Below are 11,807 nucleotides of genomic sequence, written 5' to 3'. Positions count from 1 at the left end.
AATTACATGCTAAATGTAAATAATGTGTTAACATAAGTGCTATAGAAGAGTTGGTAAAGATGAATTTATTGAATATTCCATCACTCACCCATATTCCTTAGGGCAATACTTTTAAAATGTATTAGTTGGTACTATCAGCTGGTAATTTGGATGGGTACACCAAACAGTCCTGTGTTACAGCCCCATTGGTTTTTTATATTATCTTAACTGTATTTTTAAAAGCTAGAAATATCAGGGAAAAATAAACCACACCCATGTACTATCAATGAGGAATCACAAAGATTCATATTTCTATTTCTTCTCTAAATACATAAATTTTTACTGAGACATATAAAGTCCCTTTCTACTCCTTCCCACAACCTCATTCTCTTTATTCCTTCCCAGAGACAACTTCTATTATGAATTTGAAATACATTCTTCCTCTCTATTATCCTAAATTTTAACTTTTCATGTTTACACATAAACAAATACAATTTAAGAACTGTATAGTCACATGCCAAATTATCTTCTTACAACTTGCTTTCCCCCCACTTATTGCATATTAAAACTGTCTGTTTTCATACATTTAGATCAAGTACATTTATTTTAATTGACCTTTCCTTATATATGTCTCCCCGAAAGAAATAGAATTACGGGGTTGTATGATTGGGATTTTAAAAACTTCATTAGATAATACTGAATTGCTCTCTAAAGTGGCTGTAGTAATTTATTCTCCCACCAGAATGTAGAGAGTTTCCATGGTTTTACACATTTTTGACAATATTTGATAGTAATAGATTTTAAAAATTATATTTCCCCCTAACTTTTAGTTGAATTATTGAATATCTTTAAGTTGAATTATTGAATATCTTTAATATTCTTTGAAAACCATGTAATTTTATCTTCTTTGTACCTGGCAGCCTTTTTATTATGGTAGATGGGCATCCAATACATTAAAAAAAAAAAAAAACATATTCTTAAACATGTTAGACTCTCAATATGATAACTTGATAACTATTTCATAAATAAAATTGCCATATCTATTTAAATTAACTTATTCAGATTAATTCAATTATTTGCATTCAGTCTAAGCTATAGTCTAAATAAATTATATAATTGTATATTCTAAAATACACATGTATTATCTATATATATCTATAAAATCAATCAATCCATAATTTTTAATAAACAATATAGGCAGGTTCAACCTCCACAATATCTATTCTGTCTTGCTTATATATTTTGCTTCCCATTGCTGCCTTTCAAATCGTTACAGTTTGCCTTGAAGATAAATTCACAGCTTGAACTTTTCATTTAGCTAATTGGTACTTATTTTTGCCACTGAGTTGTTCTCACTCAACTGGGTAATGAAGTTGGAAATTGCTTTCTCTCAGAATCTCATTTAAATGAAGGCACACAATAAATGAGGCAGTACTTTGCTTAAAAGTAACAGAAGATAACTGTAGCCCTTGACCTTAGATCAAAAAGTCATGCCTGATTTGGAACTTTCAGTTTGGCAACATGAGAAGATCAGCAAATTCTTTCCTCAAAAAGCAACTATAAAATTGCACATATTGTCAAAAACAATCATTTGAGAGCTCTGGAAATCTACCAAAGTCATACAACAAAGTGAAAAGGGTTAATTCATTAAAAATAACTGAACTTCAGGTAAAATCAGTGGGAAGCAGTGGCATTCCTGCCTAGGGCTACTCCCAGTTTGCATGATACAGTTCTTCTACCAAGTTGGGGAAGGCTAGGAAAAACCAGAAACTTTACTTTGGGTAGAGTCTCTCTTGGTTTGAAGTGGAGGTGAAAAACCTCTGCTCAGGTTTTAGTGATCTTAATGACAGGCCACCAGGGAAGGCCAGTAGCTCAGCTAGCCTGAGGTTGTCATTCTGACTGCAGTAAACAACAGACAGTAACTTAGACAAAAATCTAACAGGGACAATACAGGAAATAAGGTAGATATAGGAGGGATTGATAATCTCTCTTCATATCCTTGACTAACTGGAAGTCAACGTAGAGGTTCATGGGAGACTGAACAGAATTCAGACTTTTCATGTATCACAGGTGGTCTGGGAAACTTTGTTCATGCAAAAGTAAGACACACGAGGGTCTCATGGAAAGAAAACCTGGAGCATACCTGAAAGCAGTTGAACTTTTAATGTGCTTCCCAACCTGCATACAGACCCTTGGGCAGAGAGTGGAAGCCTTACTTGGATTAAAGTGTATGAGCATAACCTATAACCAATAACTGGTTTACCATAATCTCTGCAGAAACAGGGCCAGTACCTAGGAAGCCAATCTTAAAAACTGAAACAAGAATTTAAAAATCTTCCTGAATATAGATGTTAGCATAGACACACCTCAAGTGAGATATATTCTACAGATTTAGTCCAGGCAAGTAACTCAACAAATAAACAAACAAAAAATAGCAACAACTACAACCCTCAGGAGGGAAATATCAGAATTTGGAGTGTCAACAATATATTATCTAATGTTCGACACTGATCAAAAGTTATGAGAAAGTGTAACCCAAAATTAATTAAAAAGAAGCAATTAGACTGTGAATTGGCCCAGATGTTGAATTTAGAAGATAAAAATTTCAAGGGAGTTATTATAACTAGGTTCAAAGAATTAAAAGAAATGAAGTTAAAAGAATTAAAGGACAGCATGATGATAACTTATTCAATAAATAGAGATCTTCAGATTTGTATGGAAGCACAAAAGACTCCGAATTGCGAAAGCCATCCTGAGAAAAAAGAACAAGGCTGGAGGTATCACTCTGCCTGGCTTCAAATTATACTACAAAGCAACAATAATCAAAACAGCATGGTATTGGCAGAAAAACAGACAGACCAATGGAATGGAATTGAGAGTCCAGAAATAAACTCCTATATCAAAAACACAATGGAAAAAGCAAAGCCTCTTCAATAAATGGTGCTGGGAAAATTGGAGAGCCACATGCAAGAAAATGAAACTAGACTGCTATCTGTTATCATACATGAAAATTTACTCAAAAAGGATCAAAGACCTAAATGTAAGCCCTGAAATAATAAATTGCATAGAAGAAAACATAGGTACCAAACTCATGGACCTTGGATTTAGAGAGGATTTTATGAATTTTACCTCAAAGGCAAGGGAAGTAAAGGCAAAAATAAATGAAAGAAACTATATCAAACTAAAAAGAAACCATCAACAAGACAAAGAGACAATCATCTGAATGGAAGAAGATATTTGCAAACAACGCCTCTGATAAGGGGCTAATATCAAAAATATACAAAGAACTCATACAACTCGACTATAAAAAAAAAACAACCCAATAAAAATATGGGCAGAGGACCCAAACAAACACTTCTCCCAAGAAGACATACAAATGGCCAACAGACATATGAAAAGATGCTCAACTTCACTGGCTATTAGGGAAATGAAAATCAAAACTACAATGAGATGCCACTTCATACTTGTTAGAATGGCTATCATCATCAACAGGACAAGTAATAACAGTTGTTGGAGAGGCTGTGGAGAAAAAGGGACACTCAAACATTGCTGGCAGGAATGTAAATTGCTGCAGCCATTATGGAAAACAGCATGGAGATCCCTTAAAAAGTTAAAAATAGAATTACCCTATGACCCAACAATCCCTCTTCTAGATATTTACCCCTAAAATTTGAAAACATTTATCCATAAAGATATATGCACCCCGATGTTTATAGTAGCATTATTCACAGGGGCCAAGACATGGAAGCAACCAAAGTGTCCTTCAACAGATGATTGGATAAAGAAGAAGTGATACATAGAAACAACAGAATATTACTCAGCCATAAGAAAAGATGAAATACTGCCATTGCAACAACATTGATGGATCTTGAAATTATCATGGTAAATGAAATAAGCCAGACAGAAGAAGTTGATTTCACTCATATGTGGGATATAAAACTGAAATCAACAAACAAATAAGACAAACAGAGACTCATGGACATGGACAACAGTTTAGTGATTATCAGAAGGAAGTGGGGGAGGGGAGGAGTTAAATAAGGATTACCGGGGCCAAATATATGATGATGGAAGAAAATTTAACACTTTGGGTGTTAAACACACAATGCAATATTCTATGACATATTATTGAATTGTACACTTGAAACCTATATAATTTTATTAACAAATGTCACCCCAATAAATTTAATAAAAAATAATTAATAGAGATCTTGACAAAAAAGATTAAAAGTTATAAAAAAGGAAGTTCTGGATTTGAAGAGGATGATAACTAAAATGAAAAATTTACTTGAGGGGCTCAACAGCAGATTTGAGATGGCAGAAGAAAGAATCAAATAACTTGAGGATAGGTCAGTAGAAATGACCTAACAAAGGAAAAGAAAGAAAATATATTCAAGAAAAATGGAAAGCGAGGAGCATTCAAGTTTCAACGACTCTCATGGAGTGTGGGTGTCAGCCCATGGGGCACTGAAGCCGCTGTGGGATCTTGTTAAGGGCCACTCCACACCAGTTTCAAGTCAGCCTTGACCTGCACCTCTTGTCATCCTGGTCTTTTCTTACTTGGAGTGAGACTCCGCCATGCCACTCAGGACCTAGAGTGATTACGATGGAAGAAATCAATAATTTCAAGACATTAAACAAATTATCTGAAAAAAAGAAATCTGCATTATGTTCAACTTTATGTATAAATATTCCTTTCTCTCCATTTATGCAGAAGCTTGGCTTTCGTACAGGGGTAAACGTCTACCTTATGAAAAGATCTCCAAGAAGCTTGTCTCGGTCTCCTTGGGCTGTGAAAAAGATTAATTCTAGATGTAATGGTCATTATCAATGTATCAACAGAGGCTAACAGATGAAGCTAAGATTTTGAAAAGCCTTCATCATCCAGGCATTGTACATTATCGTGCTTTTACTGAAGCCAGTGATAGTACTACTTTTTCATGCTGCCGAACAAAGGCAATTCTCCCCACTTCTAAAACCCAACTCTTTATTACACTAAGTGGATTGCCATCTACCCATTGGTTTTTGTGAGGCCCACACTGGCCTGCATGAAGGATCCAGAAAGACACTGAGCTGCAGATTTGAAGCCCAAAGGAGGTGTATGCCATACTGTCATACCTCCCAGTGGACAGTGGACAACTCTGAGTGGCATCACTTGTGGCCTGCTGACTACAGGAGGAGACAGACAGCTTCTTATGGCTTAATCACACATATGCACTTAGGCCTAGGGAATGAGGATTGCAATGCCTTGACCTGCACCCTGATGAGAGGGCAACATTCGAGCCCTGACAGCCCTCAAGGGAGCAGTGCCCTGAGCTGGGAGTCAGAGACCTTGTTCCCAGTGATGGCTCTGCCACCATCTGGTTGTGTTACTTTAACAGTTGTTTCCCTATTGTGAACCTTGCATTTCCCATCTAATAAATGGGAGGGTGGAATGACTGACCCGATGAGTTCTCAGGGTCCTTGCAGTGCTGACTTTCTCCAGATCTAAAAGGAAGAGAAAGAGTTGCCCAACTGAGTGTCCAAGATTGACAGGAGCTCTAGCCTCTTGTACTTTTGGCATTCTGCAAATGCCAGCTTCATGACTCACCTTCACAAAGAAGTAAACCAGTAACAGGTTAGCCAATAACCGGTGATCTCAGCCAGAAAGAGCCTTTCTCCTTTGAGAACAGCTCAGGTTTTGGGTTCAGATCTCAGCTTCCTCATTGCACACTTGTGTGACCTGGGGCAAATTACAACTTCTTTGGGCTCGGTGTCTTTATGTGTGAAATGGCGATGATATCAGTTTTATAGGATTGTCATTGCTTCTTTCATTTCTGCCTTTAACTCATAAAAAATAATGATGGTAATATTGGTATTAATCACAGATGGTATTTGGGTGCTGGGGCCATCCCAATTATTTAAACACTGAAAAAAATGCCAAAGCCCTCAGACTGCTGCCCGACCCCTTGCTCTTGATCCTTCCTCCCTTCCATCCTCTCTCCATGATTTAGCAAAGAAAGGGCTGCTGCCTATCTCTTAGAGGCTATGGGACTCCGCTTCCATCTGATTGACCAGTGGGTTGTACCAGTTGTTAATTTTTAAAAATTAATAGACTTTATTTTTTTAAAAAGCAATTTTAGGTTTACGGAAAAATTGAGCAGAAAATACAGAGCTTTCATATGTCTGCCACTCCACCCAATCCCGTTTCCCCTATTATTAACAGCTTGCATTAGTGTGGTACATTTGTTGCAATTGATGAACTAAAACCGAAACATCGATACGTTATTGTTAACTGAAGTCTCCCCATTTACATTAAGGCTCACTTTTTGTGCTGTACAATTGCTGTTTTTAATATCACTCTTGGTATTAATAGTGGCCAACACTTCTCGAGCACCTGTATGCCAGATATGCACTGTTCTAGGTCCTTTCTGCACATCCTCATTTAATTCCCACATGTCTTAGATTTTAGCCAAAAACAGAATATGAAAATTTTGTGTGACAAGCCTGCTACTCTCGAAAGGAATGTCTTAATTAAATATTAGGATCACCTGGGGAGCTTTTTAAACTATGCCAATGCCCAGGCCCCCACCCAGACTATTAAAGCAGAAACTTTTTTGCTGGGGGGAACGAGGCCCAAGTATGACTCTTAAGCCCCCAGGTGATCCTAACATGCTGCCACAGAAAAAGACCACGGCTCTCAGCCCTGGCCTTCAGATGGAGGTCTAGGATAGAAATGTAGACTCTCAGGCCCCATCTGAGACCCAGTGAACCAGAACCTGCTTTCTAACAAAGCTCAGGTGACTTGTATGCACACTAATGTTAGAGACTTGTGATATTGCTTTTGTACGTCACCACATGCATGTGCATGTGGAAGGATGGAGATTTTTTTTTTTTTACTTTTTATAGTTCTGAACTTTAAAAATTATGAGAAAAAATATTAAAAAATAAAAAAGAAGTGGGCTCTCACTATACACCGCATCTATCTTGAAATTCACAGCCTCCAGAATTGTGAGAAATAAATTTTTGTTGTTTATAAGCTGCCCAGGCTATGGTATTCTGTTAATAGCAGTTTGCATAGACAGATGGTATATAGGGAATTTGAAGATTGTCATTTGAATAATTTGGTATAAATTCTAGGATGCAGAAGATATAGAAAATTTTCTTTTATATAATATCATTTGTGATAGGGAGAGTTCTAAAATGTCAGCTTGAGAGTCTGGCCCCTGGTGTGCACACACCTATTCCCAGTTGTTCAATCAAACTGTAATGAGGCACTTCTGCGAGGGATTTTGCCTGTGTAATTAAGATCCCGAATCAGTTGACCCTGGGAAAGGGAGAGAATCCAGGTGGGCCAGAAAATCAAATGAGCTCTTTAAAAGCAGGGTTTCTTTCCCTCTTCCTGGCTGGTCACAGAAGATGAAGTCAGATACAAAGCATGAGAAAGATTTGGCATGCTACATTTAAATTGAAGATGAAGAAGGCTGCATGACAAGGACTGTGGGCAACCTGTAGGAGCCATGAGTGGTCCTGGCTGACTGCAAGCAAAGAAGCAGAACCTCAGCCTACCACAGCAAGAAGGTGAATTCTGCCTACTCCAAAAAATGAGTCTTAAATTTTGCTTTTTTCCCGACCCTCACACAAGAACTCAGCTGGGCTTATGCCTTGATATCAGTTTTATGATGTTCAGAGCAGAGAACCTAGCCACACTCTCCTGGAATTCTTGAGCTACAGAACTGTAAGTTAATTAGTGGGTGCTGTTATACGCCCTCAAGTCTGTGGTAATTTATTACACAGCAATAAAAACTAACACATCATTTAACACATCATTTAATTGGAAATAACAACTACCATTTCATTTCCCTTTTTCAGGGCCAAGTATGAAATAATTTCATGATACTTATGAGGCTAGATGAAATATTAAATGAAAATGTTTCATACTATAGTTCACTAATTAAGGGGAAGTGGGGAAATAGAAACTCATTTCATATCTCAACATTTTCTTCAGGGCAGTGCATTGGCATTTTGTTCCCCTGGGATATATATTTTAATAAAATAATCTTGGTACCCATCCTTAAATATATCTATATATATTTTAGTCCAAGCTTAATGTATAGGCTCAAAATACCTGATTATTCGTTAGAGATGGATTAAGGTTATCAGAACAAGAAATACTCTATCTGCTTTAAAAATAATTGTAAGAATTTCACTATGTTTATGAATCTGACATCAGTCTCATTAACTACTGCAATTTACCTCACTAGGGAGCATAACTGATTAGTCAGCCAGGGTATATGGTGGTGACATTGACAGCCATTACTCATGATGACTGATGTGAGTCATAAGCTATGAGTGATGGCCAGAAAGTTTCTGCATGGATCCATAAAGCCTGTAGCTATTGCCAAAAACTCATTTTTGTTTTAAATCTGGAGGTGATTCACTTGAATTAATGCATAACTACCAGTGATTATTAGAGACGAGAACACTAGAATGGAAATATACAGGCCTATCTATAATCTAATTTAGTCTCAATCTGAGCAATGGTTTGAGTTTAGTCTCAATCAAGGCAATCTCCGATGATTACAGCTCATTTCCAGGACCATGACATTTTGGTTTCCTGGACTGATATTTACAGCAAATTGCTTTGTGACCCTGAACAAGTTTTAAGTGTCCTTTCTTCTAAAATAGTAAAAATGAAATTAGAATATCTGAAGATCTTTCCGGAGGTGTTATGGGAATTAATTTTTTAAAACGGCGTCAAGAGACTCAGAGGATGGGAGAGAAAACCAAATCACAATAACAAGGTGAACAGCTCACAAGATATTTTTTACTCACAGTGTTAAATCAAGGCCAAAAAAGAAAGTTCTTGGCAATAAATGATGAAGGTATTTCTCACAGTGACTAGAATGAAGGTACTAAAATATCGAGAGAGTAGTAGCCTGAAGGGAATTTCGTAGCCCATTTAAAAATTTTGAAAACTTTTGTTACAAAAAATTTCAAGCAAATTTCAAGCATGAAATTTTCAAGTAGAGGAATAGTATAATGAACTTCAAGCACCCATAACCAGCTTCAAAAATTATCTACTCCTTTCAAATCTCGTTGGGCTTTTGTCATCATCCCAGACTGTTATGAGGAAAATCCTTAGATTATGTTATTTCATATCAGAGTCCAAATATTCAGATAAAATACAGTAAATTCAAATGTGTTTCCAAATAATTCAAATAATTTCCAAAAAAGTATTGTTAATCATTAGTCACTTGAACCAATAAAAATAAAAAAGCCAAAAATTGATTTAAAAAAACTGCACGGAACCGAGAAGTTCTTTTGAAATGTAGGAAATAATCAAGTACGCAGTACTGGAGTTTTAGTTATCATATTACAATATAGAATTATGTACAGGACACTGCTAAAAACCAAAAAACTTTCACGGCAAGAAATAACATCAGTTTCAACTACTGCAGGGGAAAAAATGCAATGATTTAGTAAATTTTAAATAATGAGATTTTTAACTACTTTAAATCTTAATTTTAGCATCTACTTGGATCATACACCTATTTGCTTGCTTATGGATTTTTCTTACCTAGTTTTAGCAACTCTAATATATAGCACTTTTAGAATCAGATAGTCTTGAATTAAATGCATCCTATGTTTGCAGACAGTAGGAGCTGTCCACTTTGTATGTTGCATTGAGAATGTTTTCATTGCACATTTTAGGGTAACTTTCTACCCTTAATAGAACATACTTGCCAATGGTTTTAACTTGAAAAAGTAGTTACTAAAGTTTTATGTGCTTAAATACACTCTATCTTGAAGTCAGCTAAATGTTACTTCCATGTGTGAGCATTTCCAAAATATGAACTCAAAGTGATAGGGAATAGTAAAAATTTTTATGGAAAAAAAGACTAATGTAGAGGAGTCTGCTGTCTCATGAAATAAACACCAAAATAGCATTTAAACTAGAAGTAGACAGATCATGATTAAGATCAGACTAGTAAATACATAAGGGAATCAAATCCACATAGATACAGGAAGAAAACTTTTTTTACTTTATTCTAATAATTCCACTTACTGTGGGAGGGAGTTACAACAGTTGACCTGCAATCCATACTGCATGGATACAGAGAGGGAGATCTTTTGGGGAAGAGAAAAGAATCAGGTGACCTGATCTAATCTCAATTAGCTATAGTAAGTAGAACCCAGGGGCTAAGGTCTGGATTCCTGGAGAATGTCACAAAGGCTTTCAATACTCTGGTGTTTAAAATGGACATGTTTTATAATCAAATACCTTCTGCCATGTGAGGAACTCCCCTAATTTATTATAGGCCAGTGGTGCATGTTCTCGACAGGAAGGAAAGACCTGGGGAGCTGACTTTGACGATTCAGACTTCTTTTTCCTGTATGTGAACCTCCCGATTTCATGTGTACTTGAAATTACTTAGTAAAGCATACTACTGGGGCATGATCTCTGATCAGTGTGGATTTGATCTGACAACCCAATACTTAGTTCATTTCTCTCAAAGACTTCAACTTATCCATCCGACTCATTTAGTGATGTCAGATGCAGTCCCTTTTAGGTTAACCAATAATTTTTTCAGTAAATACTCAAACTTTTGGGTATCTTCTCTACCTAGTTCATCCTGGAGAACATCTCTCCTGTTCCTGGTTCTTACAGTCTCCCCTGAGTTATGTGTTCTGCTTAGTCTTTGGGTAAAAACCTGTTCTCTCTTTTCTTTGCGAAGAAGTGGCGATTTCCTTTACTTCCCTCCAACCACAGAAGTTCGGTTCATAACAGGAAAGTAGGAATAATTTTAAGGCCATTGTAGTACATGACATGCTTAGATGACAGGCTGCTTCGTATGCAAAGGAGTCAGTCTTAAAAATAAGTATAGCAATGCATGAGTACCACCAGTAGAGATCATGGTCAAATTCTTGGCATGTGCTTAGTGAGGAAGGGACAGAATAATTCCATGCTTTTCATATATGAAAGTTAGAAATGTATACAGAGAGGCCAACATATAACATGTTTGTTTCATATTGCCATCTTTTCTCAGATTGCCATCAGGTAGTCACCCTTTTATCATTCTTTTTTCTCTAAAGGCTAGAGACTCAATCAGGTATGTCCAATATTACCTGAGCACCACCTTAGGTAAAAAGATATTTGGTGGAGCATAGCCAGATTCAAACATTTCTTTAAATGATGCTGATTCTTAGAAAATAATAAAACAATATATTGGACATTTCAGACAAAAATGAGTAGTATGAGATAAAATTGTGTTCGAAATTACTTAATATTGAGGTTAGACGTTACAAGTTGGTGTGTATACCTTACAAAAGTAACTTCAGTTTTGCCATCTAATCTCACCTCACTTGAGTTTCGGTAATAGTTTTCTATCCAGATGTTGCTGGATCAAAATTTTATCTCTGCTCTTTTTTTTTTTTTTTTTTTTTGGTGAGGCAATCCTTGGTTGACCTCACAGACTGCAAGGACCTTGTCAGCTTACAACCCCTTATTTTTTATTTTTTACGCCTACAGCACCTGGTCTTCCTAGGTGGTCTCCTATCCAAGTGCTAACCAGGCCCGACCCTGCTTGGCTTCCGAGATCAGACAGGATCAGGCTTGTTCAGGATGGCATGGCCGTAGACTTATCTCTGCTCTTATGTCCTCAATGTTTTGGCCCCTTTAAATTTTCCTGGGTGATGTGGGAGAACGACAAGCTAATCTTCCCATTGCTTGAGATTTAGGTAATCAATTACTAAGGCTGAACTGGCCTTTGTACAAATTGTTATAACTGAATTTCACTTTTTTCCCAAGCTCACTTTTCATAATATACGTGTCCCGTGGATTGTGCAGT

At 36.6% G+C, this 11,807-nt stretch overlaps 1 pseudogene; it reads right to left on the bottom strand.

Moving 5' to 3' along the window:
- Nucleotides 1–11,479: 11,479 nt before the first annotated feature.
- Nucleotides 11,480–11,598, bottom strand: LOC120608650 (uncharacterized; annotated as a pseudogene).
- Nucleotides 11,599–11,807: the final 209 nt, after the last annotated feature.

This window comes from Pteropus medius, unplaced genomic scaffold (genome assembly GCF_902729225.1).
Source record: "Pteropus medius unplaced genomic scaffold, Ma_sr-lr_union100, whole genome shotgun sequence".
Classification (NCBI taxonomy): domain Eukaryota; kingdom Metazoa; phylum Chordata; class Mammalia; order Chiroptera; family Pteropodidae; genus Pteropus; species Pteropus medius.
Note: the sequence above shows the minus strand (reverse complement) of the source record. Positions and strands in the feature narration are given on the sequence as shown.